This window comes from Thamnophis elegans, chromosome 2 (assembly GCF_009769535.1).
Source record: "Thamnophis elegans isolate rThaEle1 chromosome 2, rThaEle1.pri, whole genome shotgun sequence".
Lineage (NCBI taxonomy): Eukaryota > Metazoa > Chordata > Lepidosauria > Squamata > Colubridae > Thamnophis > Thamnophis elegans.
This window is the reverse complement of record NC_045542.1, coordinates 53,614,260-53,641,857: the sequence shown is the minus strand read 5'-3', so window position 1 is coordinate 53,641,857 and position 27,598 is coordinate 53,614,260. Positions and strand designations below refer to the sequence as shown.

The 27,598-nt window shown below is 44.4% G+C and overlaps 1 protein-coding gene across 5 annotated transcripts in view; it reads left to right on the top strand.

Annotated features, from left to right (window-relative positions):
- The window catches only part of CASKIN2 (CASK interacting protein 2), a 189,698-nt gene that overhangs the window by 46,766 nt on the left and 115,334 nt on the right, over nucleotides 1-27,598 (top strand). The window lies entirely within an intron of this gene.

The window sequence follows — 27,598 nt, the reverse complement described above, 5'->3', positions numbered from 1 at the left end:
GCTTCAGAAGTATGAAAGTGCAACAATTTTCCTACTGCCTACTTTCACTCCTTTCTCAAACCTGAGAAAGGAGATAGGGAGGGGGAAATACTCCTCCCCCCCCCAACAATAACATACAGTAGTGGCCAAAATTGTGGAAACCTTTTGGGAAAAGTGTACAGTATCTTTGAGGTTTGATGGCTAATAACGGCACTTTTTTGGAGGGGGGATTAGTACCATAAAATTATATATCAATGGAAAGATAATTTAATCAAGAATGAAATGCAATAACCTTTATGAAGGATTTGCTATTAGAATAGCAGTTATAAAGAAGACAAGTTAAAAAAAAGGAGAAAAATGAGATAACATTTTTTCTGACAAAAATTATCACCATAGAAAAAAACTAGATTTACAAAAATTATCACCATGTCAGTTAATACTTAGTTGAGTAACTTTTAGCATGAATTACGGCTTTACAATATCTTCCCATGCAGTGAACTAAGTCTTATATTCTGCAGCTGTTATAATGTGAAACCAAGATTGAACTATTGTTTCTATTAACTGGGTTTTATTGCTGGCTATATTTGGCTATAACTTTTCAGATAATTGAACAAACTTTGTTGCATTACATTACATTATTGATTACATTATCTTTCCATTCATATATACTTTTATATATAGAGCCAAGGTGGCGCAGTGGTTAAATGCAGCACTGCAGGCTACTGCTAGATCAGCAGTTCAGCGGTTCAAATCTCACCGGCTCAGGGTTGACTCAGCCTTCCATCCTTCCGAGGTGGGTAAAATGAGGACCCAGATTGTTGGGGGCAATATGCTGACTCTCTGTAAACCGCTTAGAGAGGCCTGAAAGGCCTATGAAGCGGTATATAAGTCTACTGCTATTTATGGTACTACTCCCCAAAATAGAGGTGTTATTAGCCATCAAACCTCAAAAATACACTTTTCCCAAAAGGTTTCCACAATTTTGGCCGCTATTATATAGGCTGAAACCCCCCACTCCCCCCCACAAAAAAATTGAATTCAGATTTTAGCTTGGAGACAGCCTCTGGGGCTGGGGTAGTGCTTACACTCCACCTGCATTAGTAAACCTTCCAGTGGTTTATAAGGAAATGCCTCTTAGCTACTGCTCTAGTTTAACAGTTTGATCTTCTGGCAATAGTGCAGATGATATCATCCCAATCAAGACCTTAAAAGGCGGGCAAGCGCCTGTGCAACTCAGTGGTTGAGCCAGGGGTGTTACATGTGCGTGCACCAGCAGCCACAGATAAGGAAAGAGCTGCATACTGGCATCATTTGTCATGAGATACCCCTACCTTTCCCCCCCCCCCTTTTATAGGCCACCATGGATGGCCTCAGAATATGTAAAAAGAATGTGGTGTATGAACCTGCTATACATGTCTTTGTCTTCCTAAAATTCAGGTTTTATGTCTTTGCATTACAAAAGTATCATGTATTTTTCAGTGAAGAAGGATCAGGCTTGTCCTTCTACTACAACACCAAGATAAATAAATAAAGTCATAGTTAAGATGTCCTGTTGGTTCTGAGTTAGCTGCTGTTGTTGAATGAGGACTAAAGCTTATGTTGACTGATGGCTCCAACTCCACTGGTTCTGACGGTGGGCAACTTTGTGGATTTTGCATAGCTGCCCTTTTGTTGTTGTTGTTGTTGTTTGTTTACTCCTTTACAGAAGTAATTGTCTGTTTCTGAGCTTGGCAGTTTGCTAGAAAAATAACACCATAAAATTCAGAAGGAGCTGCCTTTGTTATGTACATAAAGCCATAGCAAAGTGAGTTTGGCCTCAAATTCCAGTGAGGTCCACATGGAATATAACTGACACATACCTGGCCAGAACAGTAAGGCAAAAGCTGGAGTAGAACTAGACAAGGTGGACATGCCTGATTTTTCGGCTGATTGACTGGATATCCCATTTGTTTTCTGGTGGAAAGGATATAGAGGAGACATAAGCCAAGCCCTGAGATGGATGCTGCATAATCATCCGGGCAAGCCCATCCATTCCCATTTCAAAATTGCCATCCTGTTGGACCCTTGGTCTTCATTCCGACTCTTGGTCTTCCTTCTGCGCATGCACAGAACCTTGCTCTGGCATTCTAACAGAAACCATACAGAAAAGCAGCAGAGCAGATTGTAGATTGGCTTTTGAAGAAACTAATCCAGAGTTCTCAGCACTTGTGAATAAACGGGAAGACATTTTTTCCCCCCAGAAAGAGCCTGTATGATTTGTTGGGGCTACATTTTCTCCTGTAAAGCTAAGATTACCCTGTACCTAAGTGAATCACTAGCCAGAGCTAATGTCTCTTCAGTGACAATTGTTTCTGTTCCTCCAACCTTACCAACAGATTGTTCTAGTATGTTGTAATAACAAAATCATTGAGATATTGGAGAGGTTTCCGAGTGTGCTCTATTGCTCTTTCATATACAGTGGAAAAAATTATATGCATAAACACAGTGGCTTAGCAATCATCAGATTCAATATTTTAACATTCATTCCAGTGACTTTTAAGCCAGATACTTACATAATTTTTTATGAGGCTGGTGAAAAAAAATGATCCCTCTTTTGATGCATCTTACTCTTTGGAACCAAATATGCTATGGGTGAATGTTTCAGAAAGACCAGTGAATTATAATTCTGAAAAGCCCATTTGGAGAACAGCTGAAAGAAGGCATTTCATTAGTCAACAGAGTGGATGACAGTAAACCCCTTTAAGGCAATGACAAAAACAGTTTAGCTGATGAAATGTTGAACTTGTAATGAGAAAAGAAAATTCCATTTTTGTGCATCTGGTAAAGAAATGGGAACATCTAAATATGCATGTCAAAAATCTAATTATTATTATTCACCTTCCTCCCCTCATTATTAGATATTCACTCCCCCCCCCCCCCCGGCCACTCCCCAGAATCAAATGTGTAACTTTAGCCAATGTCTGTAAAGCCAAACTAACCCAATCTGGCACCTCCAGCTGTGCAGGTTGCAATTCCCATCAGTGCCAGCAAGCACCAGTTGCCCAACACATCTGGAGAGCTTGAAGCTAGAGAAAATTGGTGCAAACTGAATGCAGAAGCTCTATACTCACAGAGATAGCAATAGTAGCAATAGCAATAGCAGTTAGACTTATATACCTCTTCATAGGGCTTTCAGCCCTCTCTAAGCGGTTTACAGAGTCAGCATATTGCCCCCAACAAATTATTTTACCCACCTCGGAAGAATGGAAGGCTGAGTCAACCCTGGGCCGGTGAGATTTGAACAGCCGAACTGCAGTCAGCTGAAGTAGCCTGCAGTGCTGCATTTAACCACTGCGCCACCTCGGCTCTGTATAGATAGAGGAGGCTGGGTGGTAGATTGACTGGACAGATGGCCAATTGCAAGGACAGTGGAAGGATAAGCATTGTTCTACAAGTACTCTGTCCAGAGGTCATGCTAAAGGAGAGTGAGACAGCCCATCAATTTATGCCTTCTTCCATTCAAAAAAGAAGGGTAGGATGGAATTGATCTGTTCATGCGAATGGCCCCAGAAATCTAGTGGTCGAACAAGAAGTTCAGAAACAGAACTGGAGCCATTTTCAAATTAACATCTTTGCAGTTCAATCTTCCATGTTGATTTTCTGGATGAATAGTTGTGAATATTTTATTTTATTTATTTCTTCACTGTTGTAGATACTAGACATTTATTGCTTTTGAAGTAAAAAATATTCAGTTGATTCTTTCCCTTTTCCCCCTTAAGCTTTGAAGTAAGAAGAAACATAGGGCAGCTTCACTACTCTGGGCTCCTTTGGGGGTGGGAATAAATATGTAAATAAAGAAATAAATAATGCAACAAAACTAATAAAGTTGCATTCCTGTTGGAAATGGTATGTATCTTGTGTGCATGTCTTGTACAATATAGGGAGCAGATAGGAAGCAGTAAATATTTGGTAATGGGTTCTACAGAAGGGACACTTCTGTCATCATTAGGCAATAATTATATTTATGGCGCAGGTGCCATTTCTGTTTAAATGTAATGTTTGTGTTACCAAGAGTGAAACTAATTCTACGAGTAGTAAAAGAAAAAGATGCTCAAACTGATTCACTCTTTGAACTGCACAAACACACTATTGCCAGGTTTATTGTCAATGATCTTGTCAATCTAAATATCCATGTTAATTTTATTTATATCATATACTTATAAAATCTTTAAAAAAAACATCCAGAAAAAACCATATACAGTAACTTCCTGCACTGTATCAACTGTCAAATGCATTATGGGATATACAATTCTACTTTGTAAAAATTAAAATAAACATGGACCTTTCTAGATATATAATTGATAAGGGCATAACAGAAAAGGTTTCATTGTTTTTACACAGTGATCAGGCTTCCATAAATGATGGATTAAATTATATACAAATAGAATGGAGCCCAAAAGCACACTATGGAGTTGGGAATCTTTAAATAATAAACTGTTTAACTGATCTAACTGGAGGAATGTAAGATAAAACGGATTTGAAATACACAATATGTGCCTTGGTTCATGCAACTCTAATATTGAGATAAATGTAGGAAATTAAAATTATACAGATATTCTGAAGACATTCAGAAGCAGCACAGTGGTAAAACAAGGGAACATGCCATTACAAGGCTAAATAATTGAAACATCACGAAGTAAATAATAAGTAGAGTGTAATTTATGGGGGAAATGCAATTATTTCCTGGCATATGAATTATTACTTTAATCTAGCACTTGAAGTACATTTCCTATCCAAAATCTGAGATCTCTGAACCATTACTATAATTTACAGCAAAGAGTTCATACAATTGTTAGCCAATCTGAACTTTCCATCAGCCTAGATCATACTTACATTCTTATATGCTGGTTGGGAATTTTAGGAGCCGCAGTCCTAACTGCAAGGTGCTAGAAAAGAAAATGTAAAAATCAGGAATGGAGTGCACGGTGCTAGAAGACTGGTCTCAGTGTCAGGTAAAGGGAGGAGATGGATGGAAAAAGAAAAAAAAACTTTCTTGTTGTTAAAGTCATAAAATCTGCAAATACTCAGAATCTTGGGAATGTAGGAGGGGATAAGTATTGTTGGAACTAGCCCACAGAGGAAAGAATTTTAATAGTATTTAATAAAGATGTTGGCTGATACCATCTTAAAAGTTTCTTAAATTGTAGAAAAACAAAGGTAATGATGCATCACTTTGGCTCATTTCTTATATCGCATTGGTCATATCATGTTCCGCTTCATCAAGTGGTTGATGGTTTCATTTGAACTACTGCCACTACCTCAATTCAGCGGGTCACACACTTGACCTCGTATTTCTCTCGGAGCAGTGGAAACGTGATCTAGATTTGAGGGGCATTAAGATCTTGTCCTTGTCATGGTCTGATCACTTCCTACTGAGGCTTGACTTTTGGAAACCAATCCCCCACTGTAGGGAGGAGGAACCGATTAGGTGGTTCCGCCCCAGGCGCCTGATGGACCCTACGGGATTTCAGACGGCGCTTGGAGAAATACCTGACGCTCTTGTCCACAGTCCGGTTGAGTCCTTAGTCGCTGCTTGGAATATAGTGGCGGCGGGGGCTCTAAACCGGATTGCGCCTTTGCGGCCTCTCCGGGGTAGCGGATCCAGGAGGGCTCCTTGGTTCACTGAGGAACTCCGGGAGATGAAGCACCAAAAGAAACGCCTAGAGCGCCGCTGGAGGGCCAGTAACTCTGAATCAGACCGAGCACTGATGAGAGCCTATATCAGGACCTATCTCGTGGCAATACGGGCGGCGAAATGTGCGCATTTTGCCGCTCTTATTGCATCCCCTGAATCGCGCCCAGCTGCCTTGTTTAGAATAGCCCGCTCCCTATTGAAAGGGAGGGATGCGGATGACCCTTTACAGGGTAGAGCTGAGGAATTTGTTCAGTTTCTAACGGATAAAGTTGCTTGGATTCGGACAGATCTGGACTCCAATTGCACGGTACCAGCTGAGGTACCGGGGGAAGGTCTTGAGCGGATTTTATGGAGCGAGTTTCAACTTGTCGTTCCTGAGGAAGTGCACAAGGCCATGGGAGCGGTGAGTGCCTCCACCTGTATACTGGACCCGTGCCCTCCTGGCTGGTCTCGACCAGCAGGGAGGTGACACGTGGCTGGATCCAGACGATAGTTAACACCTCTCTCCGGGAGAGATCCTTCCCGCTCCTCCTAAAGGATGCGGTGGTGAGACGCCTCCTGAAGAAACCTTCTCTGGATCCAGCCATTTTGAGTAACTATCGTCCAGTCTCCAACCTCCCCTTTGTAGGGAAGGTTGTTGAGAAAGTGGTGGCCTTTCAACTTCGGTGGTCCTTGGATGAAACTGATTATCTGGATTCCTTTCAGTCTGGTTTCAAGCCTGGTTACAGCACGGAAACTGCTTTGGTTGCGCTGATCGATGATCTTTGGCGAGCCAGGGATAGGGGTCATTCCTCTATCCTAGTGCTCCTTGACCTCTCAGCGGCCTTCGATACCATCGACCATGGTATCCTTCTGCGACGATTGCGGGGGGTGGGAGTGGGAGGCACCGTTCTTCAGTGGTTCTCCTCCTACCTCTCGGACAGGTCGCAATCGGTGTTGGTCGGAGGGCAGAGGTCGACCCCCCAGGCCCCTCAATTATGGGGTGCCGCAGGGTTCAGTCCTGTCCCCCCTCCTATTTAACATCTACATGAAGCCACTGGGTGAGATCATACGTCGACACAGGATTAAATACCATCAATATGCGGACGATACACAATTGTATCTGCCTGCCCCGTGCCAACTCAGTGAAGTGGTAGAAGTGGTGTGTCAGTGCCTGGAGGCTGTCAGGGTCTGGATGGGAACAAACAAGCTTGCACTCAATCCCGACAAGACTGAGTGGCTATTGATGCTCCCTCCCAAGGATGGTCCAGCTATTCCATCTCTTAGCCTGGGGGGTGAAATTATACGTCCCTCAGAGAGGGTTCGCAATTTGGGAGTCCTCCTGGATCTGCAGCTGACATTAGAACATCACTTGTCGGCTGTGACCAGGGGGGCCTTTGCCCAGGTTCGCCTGGTGCACCAATTGTGACCCTATCTGGACCGGGAGGCCCTTTGGATAGTCACTCACGCCCTCGTCACCTCAAGACTGGATTACTGTAACACGCTCTACATGGGGCTGCCCTTGAAGAGTGTTCGAAGACTCCAGTTAGTCCAGAATGCAGCCGCGCGAGTGATTGTAGGTGCACCTAGGTACACCCACGTTACACCTATCCTCCGCGAGCTGCACTGGCTTCCCATTGGTCTCCGGACACGTTTCAAGGTGGTAGTCGTTACTTTTAAAGCCCTACATGGCATGGGACCTGGCTACCTGAGAGACCGCCTCCTGCCAATTACCTCCCAGAGACCTATTAGATCGCACAGACTAGGCCTCCTCCGGATTCCATCTGCCAGTCAATGTCGGCTGGCGACTCCCCGGGGGAGGGCCTTCTCTGTAGCTGCTCCGGCCCTCTGGAACAATCTCCCCGTTGAGATCCGGACCCTTACTACCCTTCCGGCCTTCCGTAAAGCGACCAAGACCTGGCTGTTCTGGCAGGCCTGGGGCTGTTGAATTATCCAGCCCCATCCTAAGTTATGAATGTTGTTGTAATTTTGAATTGTTGTTTTATTTTTTATATTCCCCCTCCATTTTTATTTGTAAGCTGCCCTGAGTCTTCCAAGAGTGGGCGGCATACAAAACTAAATAATAATAATAATAATAATAATAATAATAATAATAATAATAATTTAGGTTTTAGGTTTAGGTTTTATTGGGATTTATATGCCGCCCTTTTCCCTGAGGGGACTCAGGGCGGCTTACAACCACAGGGGAGGGGAAGTGCAAGGTCAAAACAAACACTTTGTGAACAAAAGAAAAATAATAAAACACAACTTTCATTCAGCAATCAAACACTCGGGCGGGTAATTGGAAGCCTATCCCCAGGCCTGCTGGGAGAGCCAGATCTTGAGGGCTGCGCGGAAGGTCTGGATCGTGGTGATTATTATTATTATTATTATTATTAATAATAATAATAATTGACAAAATCACCATCAGTCAAATGCAAAAAGCCGCACTGCTTGGATCTGCACGCATATTACGAAAATACGTTACGACGTCCTAGGCCCCTGGGTGGGGCCCGACCAGTAACCAATGCCAAATCCGGCGAAACAACTGGCCGCTGTGATACAATTGTATAATAATAATAATAATAATAATAATAATAATAATAATAATAATAATAATAATATCAAGTGAGGAATTTTCTAGGGTGATTCACTTTCACCTCTTCTCTTCATCATCGCAATGATCCCACTATCAGTAATCTTAAAAAAAATGAAATTAGGCTACCAAACAGCCAAAGAAGCTGAAAAAAATTCACATTTACTACATATGGATGATTTGAAACTCTATGGAAAGTCAGAAATAGAAATCCAATCATTGACAAGCACAATCCGAGTATTCAGCACTGATATTTCAATGCAGTTTGGCATGGAAAAATGCGCCGCTGTATCCATAAAAAGGGGCAAAATCACTGCATGTGAGGGAATTGAAATGCCCAATGGCCAATTAATTAAATGCAAAGAAAATGAAGCCTACAAATACTTAGGCATTCTGCAATTGGATAACATCAAGCATGGAGAAGTAAAAACTATTGTCAGGCGAGAGTACACCAACAGAGTTAGGAAAATTTTAAAATCTAAATTGAATGGTGGAAATACAATCAAGGCCATAAATACCTGGGCAATACCAGTTATAAGATACACAGCTGGTATAGTTAACTGGACACAAGCTGATTTGGACCTTTTGGACCGAAAAACCAGGAAACTAATGACAATGCACTACAGTTTACATCCACGTGGTGATACTGATAGACTGTACCTGCCCCGAAAATCAGGTGGCAGAGGATTATTACAAGTGAAGCAAACAGTTGAAGAAGAAAAACATGAACTGGCTGATTATTTAAAAGAAAGTCAAGAACATCTATTAATCGAAGTAAAGAACAAAAATCTACTGAAGGCCCAACAGACGAAACAAGAATACAGAAAAGATGTGATAAAATCAAGAATGGAGAGTTGGCAGAACAAAGCACTGCATGGCCAATTTCTGGAAAAAAATAAAAGATAAAGTGGACAGTGAACAAACTTGGTTATGGTTAACAACAGGTACATTAAAGAAAGAAACAGAGTCACTAATCCTGGCTGCGCAAGAACAAGCTATCCGCACAAATGCCAGTAAGGCCAAAATCGAAAAATCCTCTGATGATGCCAAATGCAGACTTTGCAAAGAAGCTGATGAAACTGTTGATCACATACTCAGCTGCTGTAAAAAAATCGCGCAGACTGATTATAAATTGCGGCACAATTCAGTAGCACAAATGATCCATTGGAATTTGTGCAAAAATTATAATATTAAAACAGCAACAAACTGGTGGGAACATCAGCCTGAAAAAGTCACCGAAAATCAGATGGTCAAGATCTTGTGGGATTTTCGCATATAAACTGACAAAATACTGGCGCATAATACACCAGACATCACACTGGTTGAGAAAAATAAGGTCACAATCATAGACATCACAATACCAGGTGATAGCAGAGTCGCCGAGAAGGAACATGAAAAAATCGCAAGATACCATGACTTAAAAATCAAAATCCAACGACTATGGTACAAACCAGCAGTGATAATTCCAGTGGTAATTGGCACACTGGGTGCTATTCCAAAAGCACTGGAATTACATTTAAAACAGTTAAAAATTGACAAAATCACCATCAGTCAAATGCAAAAAGCCGCACTGCTTGGATCTGCACGCATATTACGAAAATATGTTACGACGTCCTAGGCCCCTGGGTGGGGCCCGACTAGTAACCAATGCCAAATCCGGCGAAACAACTGGCCGCTGTGAAACAATTGTATAATAATAATAATTTGTACTGCTTATGAAAGATGAAGCATCATCAGTCTAGATAGAGGTTAGAGTTCCAGAACACTTTAGCTAATTATTACCAATGTAGGATTTGCATAAACTCAGTGTCTACCTTGTTGTTGGCTATTTAAATAGAACAATGCTTACTGGCCAGCTAACTAGAAGAAAGAGATGCTTTCTTCTTAGACAAGGTGTAGCAAACTGGATGCTCTTATAATGTTATAGAATCTGTAGGATGCTTTTAGTGTGCAATCTCATTTGTGGGTTTTTACAAGTCATTTAGAGGATAATGCTTAATTAATTGTTCCAACCATTTGTTCATCCTTTTTGTACTACAGAAAATACATTGAGAAGGAAGAGATGGAATAGCTGTGCAATATTGGCAAAATTGTCCTAGAATCATACATATTTCCATTCCTGAGTTTTACGTTTTCTTTTCTTTAGCCAAAAATATAAGAATATACTAAAGAAGTTATGGCATCCTTTAATTTCTGTGGCTAAACTTACCTTCTAACAACTTTAGCCTCTAATTTAGTTGAAGAATTGCAATCCACAACAATATAAAGTAGTGAAATCTATACATTGTATATGAATCCATATATAATTTGTGTAGAAATAACTGCTTTTGAAAGATCTGCTGCTTGGAAGTTTAATCTTTTACACTAGCATTTTCTTACCATGAAACAAAATAAAGAAATGGGTACATATTCCCCTTGTGGTCTCGCTTTCTCATCAATTGGTACCACATTTAGAAAAATACGATAGTCTGAACAGCAGATAACATGTAGTTCAAGTCATTATGTATGTCATGTTTGCCTAAAATTGTCTATCCTATGAATGTGATAGGTTTACCTGGGATTTTTTCATAACATAATTTGTTTTGTATTCAATGTAAAGATTAAAGCTGGTGAGGAGGAAACCTGTAGTTCTCAGGCTAGACAGCACCGTTACATAAACAATGAACAGATATCTTTCAGTCTCAGGGGTAGGAAGAGAATTTCCACATTTCCTCTGATTTCAAAAAGCAGGAAGAAATAGTCTATAATTTAAACTCTTGCGCAGACAAAGGGAGAAAGTGTATGCCTTGATTTCTCTGTTCTGCATTAGGTAGCTGTTTGGGGCATGTATGATTTCTGTCACAGCTGTAATAAAGCTGCTTATGTAATTGTCTCATGTCTATAAGTTTCTGCTGTAAGCAAGTTCCAGAATATGGGGCAAAATCTCAAAGAGCCCAGATTTATCACCATACCTGATGTGAATGTCAATACACTGAGGATGCTTTTTTTCAGATGTTTTTAATTTGACCATTACAAACATGGAACTCATCCATATTACAAAGCCCCGTAATACCATCCTATGTTTTATCTCACATATATGGGTTGAGGTCTTTTTCAAAATCTATCTATAAAAAAATGGATCTGTGAATACTGAAAAGAAATGCTACCCCCGCATAGGATTTCATTTCAGTGTTATGTTTATTAACTGTTCTAATCATTACTGTATTATTGAGGATGATGGTCAGCTGAGGGGGGAAAACAATTCCATCATTATTATTATTTTTTAAACAAATTAAAAATGCATAAATGTACAGCTGGGAGGGGTATCTCAGATTTGGATGAAGAAATCTAGACAGATAATTTTCTTTTTCTCACTGATCACCTTGCATGGGAGGCCTTCAAGTCAGAATTGTCTTTTTTCCAAGGTTATATGGAAAAGATCTTCCATGGGGTCCCTGCAGATTTCGAACTCCCTTCTTAATGAGGACATCATGCAATGTACCAGATGACACAGAGCCATTTACTTTGAGACTGTGAGAAAGTTAAATAAACTTTTTTCACAATATGCCATTGTTTTAAGATTAAATATATTTTTTTTAAAAATAAGATTATTGTTACTGCTAATAATAGCAATAACAAGAGTGGTGTACTTTTTGGAAACAATCATAAGCTTTTTCTAAGACAAGACTAAGTGGTTTTGAGTTTTATAGGCAACCAGGTCAGAACTGGAGATTGGTAGTCAGCTACAAAACCAGCCTAATACAATGATTGCTAGAAGGAATGTTAAGAAACTGATAGAACAATCTTATCCAAGTAAGCCCTCTTGAAAACTACAAATTCCCAGCTGGTTTCTATAATATTAAAACAAGATTTATCTGGACCGACTGAATCTTCTAGATCAGTTGATTATCCCCAAATCAGATATCCTATTACAGAAATTATAGATTGATGAGAAAATATATGCTTTTCCAACTGTGAACCAGCATCAGTCTTCAAAATACTTGCTTATGAATATGCACAGAATGTTCTTGGGAGACGTAAGCCACCCTGAATGCCTTTCAGATGTGCTAGACTACAATTCCCATCATTTTCAGCTTGCACAGAGGTTGTTCATCTGAAGATTGTAATGCTGTGGGACGTTCTACAGTGATTGATACCCACACGTGAGCTCACACTACTTCAAGTTCTTGTTCAGCCCTAGAAAAGGTGTGTACTGTTTCCTTACATTTGGCTGCCAGTTCTCTAATCTAATGTTCTGTTGTTGTTTTTTAATAACCTCAGATTCTGTGTCTTACAGCATCTGTTTCCTGGACTATATTTAGCAATACTTCCTGGCTCCTTGTTGTATTCTTAAGGTTCTGTTTATGTCTTCTTCACATCGGCTCAGGAGACCTGAGCCTGAGCAAGAATGTCTTTGTCCACTTGGAAAAAAATTTTTTGTATCCTGTCAGTGTCTTCTTAACTCAAACACATGTTTTTGTGGGATTGCACAGCTTTCATGTGAGGCTGGGAAAAGGCTTCATTTTTTTAGGAGGAAGTGGCACTGCATCCATGCCTGCTCTAAAGCACCCTTTCAGTTTTAATATGAACTGCATTATATTCCCATATACAGTATCTGCAAGCTCTATATGCAGAATGCTGTAAGTGTCCCGGACAGATATTAGACTGTGAACCATACAGTACAATCTTGTATCAATAAAGAGGAAAAATAAAGAAAGCTGGTTTAAAAATATAAACTAGCACACCAAGGAGACTAAACCTCTCCTTGCAAGTATCTGATGTACAACTCTACATTCAGGAATGGCTTCTGTCTTTTTTTGTTTTTGTTTTATGAGGCAAGAGCATTCAGAAATATACAACATGAAGTACTACAGGCCAGGAAGGAATTCTGCTACATGATTTTGCTAAAAATGAACCTTGACTGGGTTGAATTTATTTAAACCAACCTTTGGTCCCTCATTAGCCATTTCTTCTCTTTTCCTCAGTATAAGCTGTGAAATTATTAGAATGTAAGTAGAAACAGCTGTGCTGCTCCTTTTCCTCATCCCATTGAGTTATGTCAGCCTTGGCAAAATCCATTGGGTGTATCCCATTCAGAATGTCCCATTGATGAACTTCTTCTAGACCAGGTATGTGGTGACCCTTCTCATAGCACGTCGCTGGCATTTCACCAACCAACTGCAAACAGATCAGGTTCCCTTGGCAAAGTATGCCTTTGGTTAGTGAGCTCAATACGTCCTCCGGAAAAAACAAACAACAAAGGAGGGAAGATAGCAAATCTGTGGGAAGGTCAAAATTGTTCTTATTGTCATTATTACTGTTGTGTACCCACCCTCCATCTGAGTTGCCTGTAGATGTGGAAATGTGAGATGATTCTGCCATATGGCCACTTTTAGATGGGGTTTTTGCCGTGTCTAAATCTGCCTGCCCAGCAGATCAGCCCCATTTGTATGACCAGGAGCCAACTAGGAGCCCCTCAGTCAACTCACTGCCATCAAAAAAAAATCAAGGGATTCCAGGTACCGCTAGGGTATTCATGATGCCTGTGCTGTTGACAGAAGGCCTTTTGAAGAGATTTATGGGGACCAGTCATTACAAGCCACACAAAAGGAACAAAGGAAAGGAATTTCAGCCTAAATCCATACTGTAAAATGTAAGATGAGCACCCTTCAGGCACATACTCCTGAGTTACACATTGGAAAGAGATGAGGTGAGGTAAAAATGGATCAGGTGAATCCTCTCTCTACCAGATAGCTAGCCAGCCAGCCCATCTCCAAGAAAAGAATCTGAGCAGAAGGAAAAGAAATTGAAGAACAAAACAGAAAGGACTCTTGACTATTACTTATTATTGTTGCTGTTGTTTAAAAATTCAGTTAGTATCTATCTTTCTGCCTTGGAATGCACTCGAAGTAACCAACAATAACTAAATTAAGAAGGTAGTATCTCTCCAAGACATCCTGGTAATTTAGCATCATACTGCTTTATCAGTATACTGCTTATTGTGGATTTACAGACTGGGTTGTAACGTATAAGCTAGGTTGACAAAATCAAAAATGGGGAGGTGATAAGCCGCCTGGGAAAGCCAAGGAAAATCATCAAAACCATTAAAAAGCAAAAGTCAGAATATTTTGGACATGTGATGCGACACCTGGAAAAATACACCATGCTTCACTTAATCCTCCAGGGAAAGATTGAAGGCAAATGATGTCCAGGCAGAAGAAGAACCTCATGACTTCAAAATCTAAGAGACTGGTTGGGACGAAACTCAGCAGCACTTTTTCGTGCAGATTTTGATAAAAATAGGATTGCCAACATGATCATCAACATTCGATGATGGATATGGTACAAGAAGAAGAAGAAGACTGCTTATCAGCTACAAGTTGTATTGTATTTGTATTTATTTGTCTTGTATGCCGCCCACTCCCGAAGGACTCAGGGCGGCTCACAATACACAAGGGAAGGGGGAAGACTAGACAAAGACAACACTTTAAAAACAAAACAGCAACATTCACAATTTCCGCGGGGCTGGATGTTTCACAGGTCCCCCGGCCTGCTGGAGCAGCCAGGACTTGGCTTTGTGGAAAGCCGGGAGGGTCGTAAGGGTCCAGATCTCTACAGGGAGATCATTCCAGAGGGCTGGAGCTGCAACAGAGAAGGCTCTCCCCCGGGGGGTCGCCAGCCGACATTGGCTGGCGGATGGAATCCGGAGGAGACCTAACCTGTGAGATCTGATCGATCTATGGGAGGTAATCGGCAGGAGGCGGTCTCTCAGGTACCCAGGTCCCATGCCATGTAGGGCTTTATAGGTAGCGACTAGCACCTTGAAGCGGATTCAGAGACTAATGGGTAGCCAGTGCAGCTCACGGAGGATAGGTGTGACGTGGGTGTACCTGGGTGCACCCACAATCGCTCGCGCGGCTGCGTTCTGGACTAACTGGAGTCTTCGAACACTCTTCAAGGGCAGCCCCATGTAGAGCGCATTACAATAATCCAGTCTTGAGGTCACAAGGGCGTGAGTGACTGTCTGAAGGGCCTCCCGATCCAGGTAGGGTCACAATTGGTGCACCAGGCGAACCTGGGCAAAGGTCCCCCTGGTCACAGCTGACAAATGGTGTTCTAAAGTCAGCTGGGGATCCAGGAGGACTCCCAAATTGCAAACTCTCTCTGAGGGGCGTATAATTTCACCCCCCAGCCTGAGAGATGGAATAGTTGGCCAATCTTTGGGAGGGAACATCAGAACCCACTCGGTCTTGTCTGGATTGAGTGCCAACTTGTTTGCTCCCATCCAGACCCTAACAGCCTCCAGGCACTGGCACATCACTTCTACTGCTTCGCTGAGTTGGCACGGGGCAGACAGATACAACTGCGTATCATCTGCATATTGGTGGTACTTAACCCCGTGCCGGCGTATGATCTCACCCAGCGGCTTCATGTAGATGTTAAATAGGAGGGGGGACAGGACCGAACCCTGCGGCACCCCGTAGTTGAGGGGCCTTGGGGTCGATCTCTGCCCTCCGACCAACACCGACTACAACCTGTCCGAGAGGTAGGAGGAGAACCACCGAGGGACGGTGCCTCCCACTCCCACCTCCTGCAACCGTCGCAGAAGGATACCATGGTCGATGGTATCGAAGGCCGCTGAGAGGTCAAGGAGCACAAGTATAGAAGTATAGAGGGGTGACCCCTATCCCTGGCCCGCCAGAGATCATCGATCAGCGCGAGCAAAGCAGTTTCCGTGCTGTAGCCAGGCCTGAAGCCCGACTGAAAGGAGTCTAGAAAGTTTTAGAATTTAGAAGTTTTACAAAAATTTAGGAGAAGGGGGTGAGGATCGTAGTTTTTTTCACTTTTGCCACCAAAGCTTTAACCTTAATTGCTGTATTTAACCATGTGTAAATCGTTCTTTTGTCACCATGTCTTCGGCCCATTGTTCCCCTTTGCATCTGACCGCATCTGTCAGGGGTCTATCACGCTTTGTACAAACAGATGAGGCAGATAACAGCATATGGAGCAGGGATTCTGAACCAAGAGTGAAACTCATAAATCCTACCTCCAGGAGAGCAGGTGTTGTAGGAGGAATAAGGAAAGAGCCATCCCTCATCATGGCATAGTTATAGATTTAGTAGGAGAACAGATGCTGCTCAGAATAACATGAAGTCCTAGGTCCATTGCATAAGAGCTAGAGATAGAAGCAGAAAGGCTCGGATTCCTATTAAAGGACACAAGTTAAAGAGAACAAGATAGCGATACAGTACAGAACAGGATGTCTGATTATCTGGGGAGGGGGAATATATACACCTTGTGATCTTGTTCTGTAAAGACCTGACAGAGACAGCAGCAACAACAAAAAACAAAGTAATGAAGGAAAGGGCAAGAAACACAGCAGTTGCCTCTTAGTGCTTCTTTACCATCTCTGGGGGAAGATACAAGGAAATGTGCCCATGCTTTTATGTTTCCCTTTTGACATGCCCTGGAAGGATGATCCAGTAGAGAAGGCTTGAGACTGTTTCACCTGTTTTGATGGGGGCGGGGGAGAAAAAAACCTCTTTCTTACTTGCCCATTCTTGCTTTTCCTCCCCCGCATACTCACAGTGCATTAGGCGGATTTTTGAAACAAATATGGGACTTTTAATCCTATTGTTACCTATTCCTAGATGAGGACCTCAGACTGTTTGACATTAAATCTTCCTGTTATTCTTCAAACCATAAGATCTGGCTCCCACAGAGTTTAGAATTTTCTAGACAGGAAAGTAATTCTAATTCAGTCCTCAAAAATAGGCAGACACATATTTTAAAAATATAACAGAAATAATCCGCTTATAAAAATGAATGTTCCTCATTAAAATTGTTAAAATATTAAAAAGCTGGCCCATAAATGACAGCTATGGATGAAACTTTATATATAATAATATATTAACATTAATAAAATGTAGAGAAGAATGTTTCCCATAAAGTTCTCTTAGAACCAAATCAAAGAAAAGATATCTAGGGTTCTCTAGGAAGATATTTCAGAGATGTGGGGCCACCACAGAAGATATTCTATCCCAAACGTACTGGAGCTTCTGGACCATCTTCAAGGGCATCTCCAGGTAACAGTAATTAAGCCTAGATGTACCTTGTAGGGATGTTAAGCATTTCAACTTTGATTCTAATAAGGTATTTCAGAATAGATGGAGATATGTAATATGAATCTGCAATACTTTAAAGTACCTGTGTCTTTTCCTGGGGTCACTCAGGATAAAATTTCAAAACTGTTAAAAAAGCACTCTCATATATTGATAGTACCTATGCCTCCCTAGTGAGCATGTAAAATATCCAAGTTATTTAGAAGTATCTTGCACACTTTCAATCATATTAAGTAGTCCTGACCTTTAGTATTTTGGTTTCTGCCATTTTTACATTTATTCTCGTGGAAATCTGTTTCAAAAAAGTTTTTTCATCTTTTTGAAATTAGATCAAATTTAAATGTAATTCTGTGTATATAAATGATTGAGTCTTAAATTACTTCCATCTGGTAGTTTAATGAAAATAGATTTTTTTAAAGTATGTAGTTTCTGATGAAAAAGTATCATTCTTCGAATCTTTTCCTCCAGATAGGACCTGAAGCATACCCCTTTCATATAGTCTACTCTTAAAACATGGTCCAGGAACATTGTACTTCCTGCATCCATTATTTCGTTCCCTCTTTTATTCTATCATTCATTAAGATAATATCTGTCCCAGATGAACACTGGAAGTCCAATTAGAATGGATCTAAGTAATGTTCCACAAAATAAAGTACTCCCTAGGTAATTGGACACATTCATATCTGGCTTTGAACCATATATCTATCATTGGCTTCATCAGCAGTGCTTGAATGCATGGAGACAATCATGCCTTATGGCTCTTAGGAATACAATTAATGATTCCTGATCTGATGAAGATGATGTCTATCAGAGCTGTTCAGCCTTTCAGTCAGAAGGCTTAGTTTGCCACGAAAGAAGTGTTAATTATTCTTGTCAGCAGTAGGAGCTCTCCTTCTAATTTGTCCAAAATGGAGGAATTGAGACAAGAAATACCCAGGTGTTTAAGAAATCTTTCTGCTGCTCAATGATTGCATGGAAAATAAGGAAGAGAAAGTTTTGTTGGAAAAGCCCTGCTTGTATATAAAAGCCGGCTCATTAAAAAAAAAAGGGAGAGCATAACAATATCTGCAAGTACCAACAGATCTTTGCAAGGATGAATACTATAAAATGGCTGGAATCTTGTGGTTAAAGAATATCAGGCTAAGCCTATTTTGTGTGGAGGTTAGAACTTCAAGAGTGAAAATTCGCAGCTGTTGGCTATGCTAGCTGGAAATTTTGGAGGGAATTTCCAGTCTAGTGTCCTCCAAAGCATTTCTAGAGGATAGCGGGAAGTAAGGGGATATAATATTACTGATACTGACATACAGTCATAGATCACTGCGAAAACTATTGTTACAACTATGCTAATATAAACAGACCTTGTTTTGCATAACGCTTCGATAGCAACAACTCTTTCTTGGACAAACCTCCTTGGCAGTTACAGTGAGTGGAGGGAAATATTAGCCAAGCTTTCTGTTATTTCCTGATGAATAGGGGAATTTGTTTGTAGAATAAACCTTGGTCAGGTCAAAGTTCATGACAGGCATCTCTGTCGCATTTTAAAACATTCAACCATTTGACAATTCCAGCCATAAGTAAAACTGCTGGAAAGTGTCGGTGAATCTGAAATTGCCTTCACAATCCCAAACAATACCTTTATTCCCAACTATGGATAGGGAGAGATTTTGCTCCTGATTTTCAGACATTCCCAGCATGAGAAAAGGAAGGCAGAATAGTTAAGAATACAAACTCTGACCCAAGGTGACCCTTTGGGCAATCCTGGATAAGCTGTTTCATCTCTCTTCCACTTCATTTCCCACCCACCCCTTTCAACAGATGTAATCTAAATGGTAGAATCTTCATGCTCACAGATAGGTTTAAGGACTGGACTCCTCTTGCATCATTGGGTTGTTGTTTTTTTGTCCCTGAAGTAATGAATGAAACAGTCTCACACCTGTTTTTCCCATAATCCATGCACTCCACGCATTGCAGATTATACCATTTATATTTTCTAAAAGCAAACAAAAAGAAGCAGGATCTGAAATTGCTTTGGGGCATGTAGTGAATTCAAAGAGCACATGGCCGATTGCTCTATTGTAGGACTAAGTTAATTTTTTTTGTCACGTGAATATACTGCAACTTTGTTCCTCCCTTTATTAGGCTGATATCAAATTAAGCAGGAAGGTAGCATATAGAAAGAGAATTGTTTGGCCAGTTCTAACATGTTTTTTTAATTTGCCTGATTGATTTAGAGCATTTTGAATTATGCAGTGAAATGGTAGAAGGTTGATACAGATCTAGAGTCAACAACAACAGCATTTAAAGACAACAAACATTTGTTTTACATTAAGGTCTGTTTAAGGTACCTGAACAACAGGGGTGGGTTCTGGCAGGCACTACTGCCGGTTTGCTCGTGTGTGTCCCCCATGCGTGCACTGCATGGGCATGCACAGGCCAATAAAAATTGTTCTGCGCATGTGCAGAAACAGAAAACAAGATGGCAGCGCCAGAGAACCGGTTCAGGGGCATGGCAGGCAACGACCCAGGCTGCCAAATCATTACCGGTTCACTCGAACCAGTGTGAACTGGTAGGAACCCACCACTGTTGAACAGCACCAACCTGAACAATATCTTTACATGGTAAATTGCATTGTTTTAATGCATCGTAATTTTTCAAGAAAAATGAGCCTCCCATTTTGCAAAATATCCAGGCAGAGTCCTCCCTGGAATGTGCCATTACAATTATTTTTCTAAACTTCAAAAACATTTCTTTTCACATTTCTTTTTTTTAAAAATGTGAAATTATACAATAAACTAAATAGCAATATACTAATGTAATTTTGTATGTGTATGCTTTTGAGTCAGCGTTGACTCCTGGCAGCAGCCTGAACTAGTCCCACCAGTTTTCCTGGCAAGATTTCAGAAGTGGTTTGCCCTGGCCTGCTTCACAAAGCCAAGAATTAGTGGCTGACCCAAAGTCACCCCGCTAGCTTTGTGCCTAAAGCAGGACTGGAACTCATGGTTCTCCTGTGCACCGCTTGGAGAGTCCAAGCATGGGTTATTTCAGTCTGCTTGCCCTGGACTGAGAAGTCTTTTCCCTGGTCATGCCTCCTTGCGTGGGTATGTTCTCCAGAAAAAATTCTCAGTCCAGCCCGATCGGATTGAATTCTGTGAGCTCCAGCTACTTGGTTTTTTTCCCTTTGGCTTGGACTCTCCATTCTGGTCTTTTCCCTTCTTGAATTCTTTTGCCTTTCTTCCTCTTTCTTCCTCGTCCCTGAGCAGCCTGGATTGCTGCATTTGAGCCTCTTGGAGGCTGGGAGGCAGACGGGTGAGTGGGGGAGGGCTCTCCAGGCCGCGTGTTTGCAGCCAGCTTCGGAGGCCTGCCGCTTGCCTTTTAAAGGCGCGGCGATTGGCGGCGAGGCTTCTAGGACATGCAGCGAGGCTGCGCTTGCCATCCTTTGTTGTTTTACCGCAGTTTCTTCGTTTCTGGCCCCAGTGAAGGTTCAGCCTGCCGCAGAGGCGAGCGAGGCTGGCGGTTTTAGCCGCATTCGCTCCACGCTCGTCCTCTCTTCCTCCCACGCTGTTGCGGTGGCCATTTTGGGCTAAGGTGTTTCGCGCCCTTTTAGACCCAGGCCCACCGCTTCAGCTCCGTCCCATTGGGCAGCCGCTGGGTGAACAGGGGGTACAGCGGGGGCTCTCAACTATCCCTCAACTGTCCCTCTGCCATCCTCATCGATCGCCATGCGGCGCTAGCACCAGTGCCGTCCGTGGCCTGCGCTCTGGCACAGAGAGGCCCCGGGGCCTGCATGATTGGCAATTTAAATTTCCCCTCTTTTTTCTTCGCAGGCTCCTGGGTATCCCTCTGGTTTTCCCGATTGGTCTTGCTCTTATATGCAGATTCCTTGGCCTCCACCCTCTCTGCTCTGTCTCTGGCACTCTCGTGTATTTACGTTTATTGTGGTTTTGGATCATTTGAGTGTTTCAACTTATGTTTTCCTCTTTGTTCCTTTGTTGCAGAGTAGCCAGCCAGAGCTTCCTGTTCTCCTGCCACCTCCCTGCACTTGCCTGATCTGCCCATGTGATCATTCACCATGGATCCCTCTACTTCAGGTTCCTTCGCTGGTAGACAGGATCCCCCGCAGGTTCCAAGCGAGGCTCCCCCCCCCACTGTGGAGGAAGGTTCAGGCAGGGTTAGGGTGGTCAGCCAGGGTAAACACCCCAAGACCCCCTCTATGGCCGAGGCTAGGGATGCCGAAAGGCGCCAGAGGGCCCTTGACAAGCAGTTTGAGAGGGCCAGGCGCCTGGCGGAGAAGGATATCCCCCCATCTTCTACCCCTGGGGGATCCTTAGCCCTGCCCCCTTCCAGGGAGGACTCTGCAGCCTTGTTGACCGAGGAGATTGGGTCGCAGGAGTTATCTCCTGGCAGATCCTTGGCTCCCTCTTCCCCTACTCCTTCCTGGTCCTATGACCAGGGGCAAGACCCTGTGGGGCCTTCCGGATCTATCCCTCCTGCAGGTTCTTTTCCTCTTCAAGGGGAGCCTGCTGATCTGGATATGGATTCGGATTCGGATTCTGAGTTATCCCCTCGCATGCAAGGGGTTGTGGCCCGGGCCATTGCAAAGGGCATCGAGGCTGCCATGCGGAAGCGCGAGCTTCCGTTCTCAGGCCCCTCTCAGCCCGCTCAGACGGGTCCTCCCCCACCAAAGCGTGTGCGCCACCCCTCCCTTGAGTCTTCCGTGGTCAGTGAGGCCTCTGCCCTTGAGGACCCTGGCCAGGATCTCTTTCAGATGTCTGATGATGAGGACCTCCCTTCCGATGCCCCGGCCTTTTGGGGTCTTTTCAAGCCCAGCCTATTGAAATCACTCTTACAAAAGGTGAAGGTAGCTACCGGATAAGGGGTTAAACCCACGCCAGCTCCAGCCCTTCCAGGGGCTGCTCCGGTGAATCCCAATGCAGCCATGTTTAAGATTCCTCCTTCCCACCAGCAGTTGGTGCCAATTCTCAAACTTTTCCTTGACCTTATACAACGTCAATGGAGTCAGCCAGCCACCTTATCCTCCCCCAGTGGGGTGGATAAACAGCTGTATACAATGGAGCCCGCCCTGGAGGATCTCTTGGTCCTGCCAGAAGTGGACCCTTCTATCACGGCTCTCACCTCTAACCCGCCCCTCCCCACAGACCTCCTAGAAGGCCTCAATGCATAGGACAAAAAGGCGGAGAAGGCCTGCCACAAGACCCATCTTGCGGCGGCCTGGGCCATTAGAGCGGCCTCCTCTGCCTCATTCTTTAATAGAGCTGTCGTGATCTGGCTGCGGGAACTCCAACGCAAACTCCCAGTTGATGATGCTCGTCTTCACCAGGATGTGTCTAAGACGGTTGCGGCGGCCCAGTATGCCGCGGACGCTTCGCTTAATGCCACCAAATTTGCGTCCAGGGCCCTAGCGTCGAATGTCACCTCCCTCCGCCTCATTTGGCTCCGCCACTGGCAGGCGGACCAAAAACACAAATGGAAGCTGGCCGCGGCGCCCTTCAAGGGTGCCAAGCTGTTTGGGGAGATGTTGGACCCCTTCCTCATAGAGTCCAAGGACAAGAGGAAGGTCTTGCCCTCTACTTCCAAGAAGCAGGGCCACAAATCCTCCCACTATCATAGAAGGCAGTCCTTTCGTACCTCCGAGCCCTCCACATCTGCCGCCTTTAATCCTTCCAACAGATCCTCGGGCCAGTCAGGGGAGAGGACGCAGAGAGGTCTCCCTTTCACGACAGGGGGAGGCAGCAATATGGGTTCCCTAAGTTCAATCGCGGTGGGGCCTCCAATAGGCCCTTTTGCAAGTCCAAGTGACTCCCCGATGTCATCTCCCATAGGGGGTCGACTCCAGTTGTTCGCCTCCCATTGGGCCCAGACGGCGGAGGATGCCTGGGTGCTTCAGACCATCAGGGAGGGCCTCTCACTGGAGTTTCTTTCCCCTCCCCCCAGGAACTTCATCAGGCGTCCCACTCCCTCCTGTCCTGTGAAAAGGGAGCGGATGGACCAGGAGGTCCTTCACCTCCTGGAGATAAACGCCATAGAGCAGGTGCCCCCCGGGCAGGAGGGGAGGGGTTATTATTCCATCCTCTTCCTGGTGCCCAAGAACTCAGGGGGGTGGAGGGCCATCTTGGACCTCAAGAATCTCAACCGGTTCATTGCCTACCGGAGGTTCAAGATGCAGTCCCTCCAGTCCATCCTGGCAGGGTTACGCCAGGGAGACTTCCTGACTTCTATCGATCTAAAGGAGGCATATCTCCATATTCCCATCCGTCCACAGCACAGGAGGTTCCTACGCTTCTTCTATGCTGGTCGACACTTTCAATACAGGGCCCTTCCATTCGGCCTGTCGTCGGCTCCCAGGACCTTCACAAAGGTTCTGGCGGTAGTGGCTGCCCACCTCCTGCGCAGGCCCATATGGCTCCAGTGCTACCTGGCGACATCCTCATTTAGTCGTCGTCCAGGCCACAGGCCGTGCGGGACCTGCGCATCACCATGAGGACCCTCAGAAACCACGGCTTCTCTCTCAACTTGGAGAAAAGCCACCTTACTCCTTCCACCAGAATCAACCACCTGGGGGCGGTGATAGATTCCTCTTCATGCAGGGTGTTCCTATCCCAAGACAGGGTAGAGGCTCTAAGGTCCTTGACACACAAGGTGATCCGTGCAAGGCAGGCTCAGGTGGTTCTCTTGTCGCAGTTGCTGGGGAAGATGATTTCATGCCTGTCGATTGTCCCCTGGGCCAGGGGACTCAAGGGCTCTGCAGTGGCTACTTCTGCCCCACCAGAGGGCCAACAGGAGCAACTCAAGCATGCTGATTCTCGTTCCTCCGACCGTGAAGAGGTCCCTCCGATGGTGGACGTCGCCTGCGATCCTCAAGGGACACCTCTTCAGGGAGCCCGACAGGGTGGTCGTCACCACTGACGGCAGTCTCTCCGGCTGGGGAGCGCATATGGGCCAACTCGTGGTCCAAGGCAAATGGTCCACGTCAAAATCCCGCTGCAGCATCAACCTTCTAGAGCTGAGGGCGGCGAGGTTGGCGCTTCGTCACTTCCATCTGTCGGTTCATCAACGTCACGTCCTCCTGATGACGGACAACGTGGCCACCAAGGCGCACATCAACCGCCAGGGTGGCACCAGATCCAAGCGGCTGATGGCGGAAGCGGAAGCACTGGGCCGCTGGGCGGAGCGCCACCTGGAGTCCATCCGCTCCGATCACATCTCGGGCGTCGACAACACCCACGCGGACTGGCTCAGCAGGACTACCATCGACCCTGCTGAGTGGCAACTCAACCCGGCCCTCTTCCACCACCTGACCTGCAGGTTTGGTCTGCCCCTGATGGACCTCTTCGCCACCAGGGAGAACGCCCAGCTGGAGAGATTCCTTTCCCGATTTCCGACCCCGGGGGCGGAAGGAATGGACGCTTAGCGGTGCCGCTGGCACCGGGGTCTGTTCTATGCCTTCCCTCCGCTTCCTCTCCTGCCGCAAGTCCTATCCATGATCATTGCGGAGGAGGCGGAGGTGATTCTCGTGGCTTCCCATTGGCCCCGAAAATCGTGGTTCGCCGACCTGGTCAGCCTGTCGGTGTCCCCTCCGTGGCGGATCCCTCCGAGTCAGGTCTCCCTCTGCCAGGGGGTCGTTGTCCATCCAGATCCCCAGTGGTTGCAGTTGGCCGTCTGGCACTTGAGGGGGACCTGCTGAGGAACGGTCTCTCGGAGGAGGTGCACCATACAAGCTGCTCGGCATCCCTCCACGATGAGAATTTACGATGCCACGTGGGCCTCCTTCGCCAGATGGTGTGAGGACCGTTTCTTGGATCCTGTTACTGCGCCTGTGTGCCGCGTTTGGGACTTCTTGAGAAGGGGTTGTCCCCCAATACGCTGCAGCGCTAGGTGGCGGCCTTGTCTACTGTCTGGGCCAGGGATCCTTCCTTGTCTCTCAGCAAGGTTCCCAGGGTAGGTTGTTTCCTGAAGGGCGCCTCGAACCTACGTCTGCCCACCATCCATCGATACCCCACCTGGCAGCTGTCCATGGTGCCCCAGGTGCTCACCGCCCCACCTTTCGAGCCTCTGCGTTCCATTTCTCTTCGTCACCTCACGCTGAAGACAGCCTTCCTGATAGCCATCACCTCTGCCCGCCGTATCTCCGAGTTGGCGGCCTTGTCGGTTCGTCAGGACCTTTGCATTGTTCATCCTGACAGGGTCGTCTTGTGACTCGATCCATCCTTCATTCCGAAGGTTAACACCCGCTTTCATAGAGCGCAAGAAGTCATCTTGCTGAGTTTCTGCCCACGCCTTTCCCACGCGCGCGAGCGCTCTTGGCACACACTGGACGTTCGGCGAGCCCTGAAGGTCTACCTCCACCGAACCTCAGACTTCCGGCAGTCTGAGGCCTTGTTCATATCTTTCCAGCCTGGTTCTCTGGGCAAGAAGGTCACCTCTACCACCGTGGGAAGATGGTTGAGGGCATGCATTGCCTCCGCCTACGAAGGCCAGGCTCGGGTGGTTCCACGTAACATCACTGCCCACTCTACGAGGAGCGCCGCCACCTCGGCAGCCTGGGCCACCGAGGCTTCGATTGAGGAGATCTGTCGGGTGGCCACGTGGTCTTCACCTTCTCCTTTTGTCAGACATTACAAGCTTGACGTATTTGCCTCGGCTGAGGCGGCCTTCGGCAGGAGAGTACTCTAGGCGGTTGTTCATGTGAATGAGCCCCGGGACCATCTCTCTGCCCGCCCCGATGGACAGTAACTTGGGTATGTTCCATGCTTGGACTATCCAAGCGGTGCACAGGAGAAAGATCATTGGCTTACCTGAAGGGTCCTTCTCTGTGCACCGCGGGAGAGTCCAACCCGCCCAGTGGTCCCAGGATATGTGGTGACATTGTCTACTGACTTGAACTTGGTCTCCTTATGACATCCTCACGGACTAGACTATTCTATTTTTTCTGGAGAACGTAGCCACGCAAGGAGGCGTGGCCAGGGAAAAGACTTCTCAATCCAGGGCAAGCAGACTGAAATAACCCATGCTTGGACTCTCCCACGGTGCACAGAGAAGGACCCTTCAGGTAAGCCAATGGTCTTTTCCTGGGTTTTTAACCTGCTGCTGCTTTAATCACCGCAGTAAACTGGTTCTCAATAATAAAACTATATTGTTGTTGTGGTTGTTATTATATAAAAACCGTATTATTCAAAAAGAAACCTAAAAATAACTTTCAAATATTTTTAAGAAAGAAACATAGCCGAAAACTAGTTAAAAACAACAAAACCAAAGGAAAAAATGTAAATAAGGTTAGAAGAGTTACTTTGGTAGAATATATAAAAATGTAAACATCAGTAGAATCACTGCTTTCTCTCTCAAGTGCTACAGAGGAAGAAAATTAACTGTAATTCCTTGTAACCAAAACCACTGAAAAACCATTAAGTGATTGGTGTCACATATTGCACTAACCCATAATGTAATTATGATTGACCAAATCTTGTGAATCCAATTATTATGATTTGTAAATCAAGGTTAATAGTATTGCTGTATCATCAAACTATGATTAATACAATTAATCATATTAATGTTATTAATCATAAACGATTATTCAATCACTTAACATATTATGTAAACTCAACCCAAATAATGGTTTCTATATAAACTCTTGAATACATTTATATGACACATCACACACAACATACTTCACAAATTGCTTTCTTATTTTCTGTATGCATTCTACAAACACATTTTGTGGAATTGGAATTATGATCAAATGGAAATTGTGCTACAATTGTTCGCTCTTATCATTTGTATCAGGAACATGAAATAAAGTAAAGTATAGTTCCAAGCTTCATTTTGGGTCTTCGTGTTACCTCCTGTCTGCCCCACTTGGTAGACCAAACCAGGAAATTAATTCCATAGAAAGAAAAAACTACTCTTACTATGATTGGCTACCATAAGAGAATCTTGCAATTCTTGTATCCTTGCAGTTCAGTGAATTAGGGAGGCTTCTGCCTGAGGCTTTTCCAAATGTTATCTCATTTTTTCAGACTTAAAAATGCTTCAGCCCCTTTTGCCTACGGAAGGGTTCTTGCATATCTCCATTAGGATCATCCTCCTCACTTTCTACACCTTTTCATCTTCCTTCAGAGATCTCTGATACTGCATAAAAACTTGGGTTGGTGTGGCGCAATTTACCTAATCTTCACGTTTAACCTAATCATATGTGTGACACCTATGAACCTCAGGCATTTGATGAAAGATCAGTTCACATTTAATGTAATGAC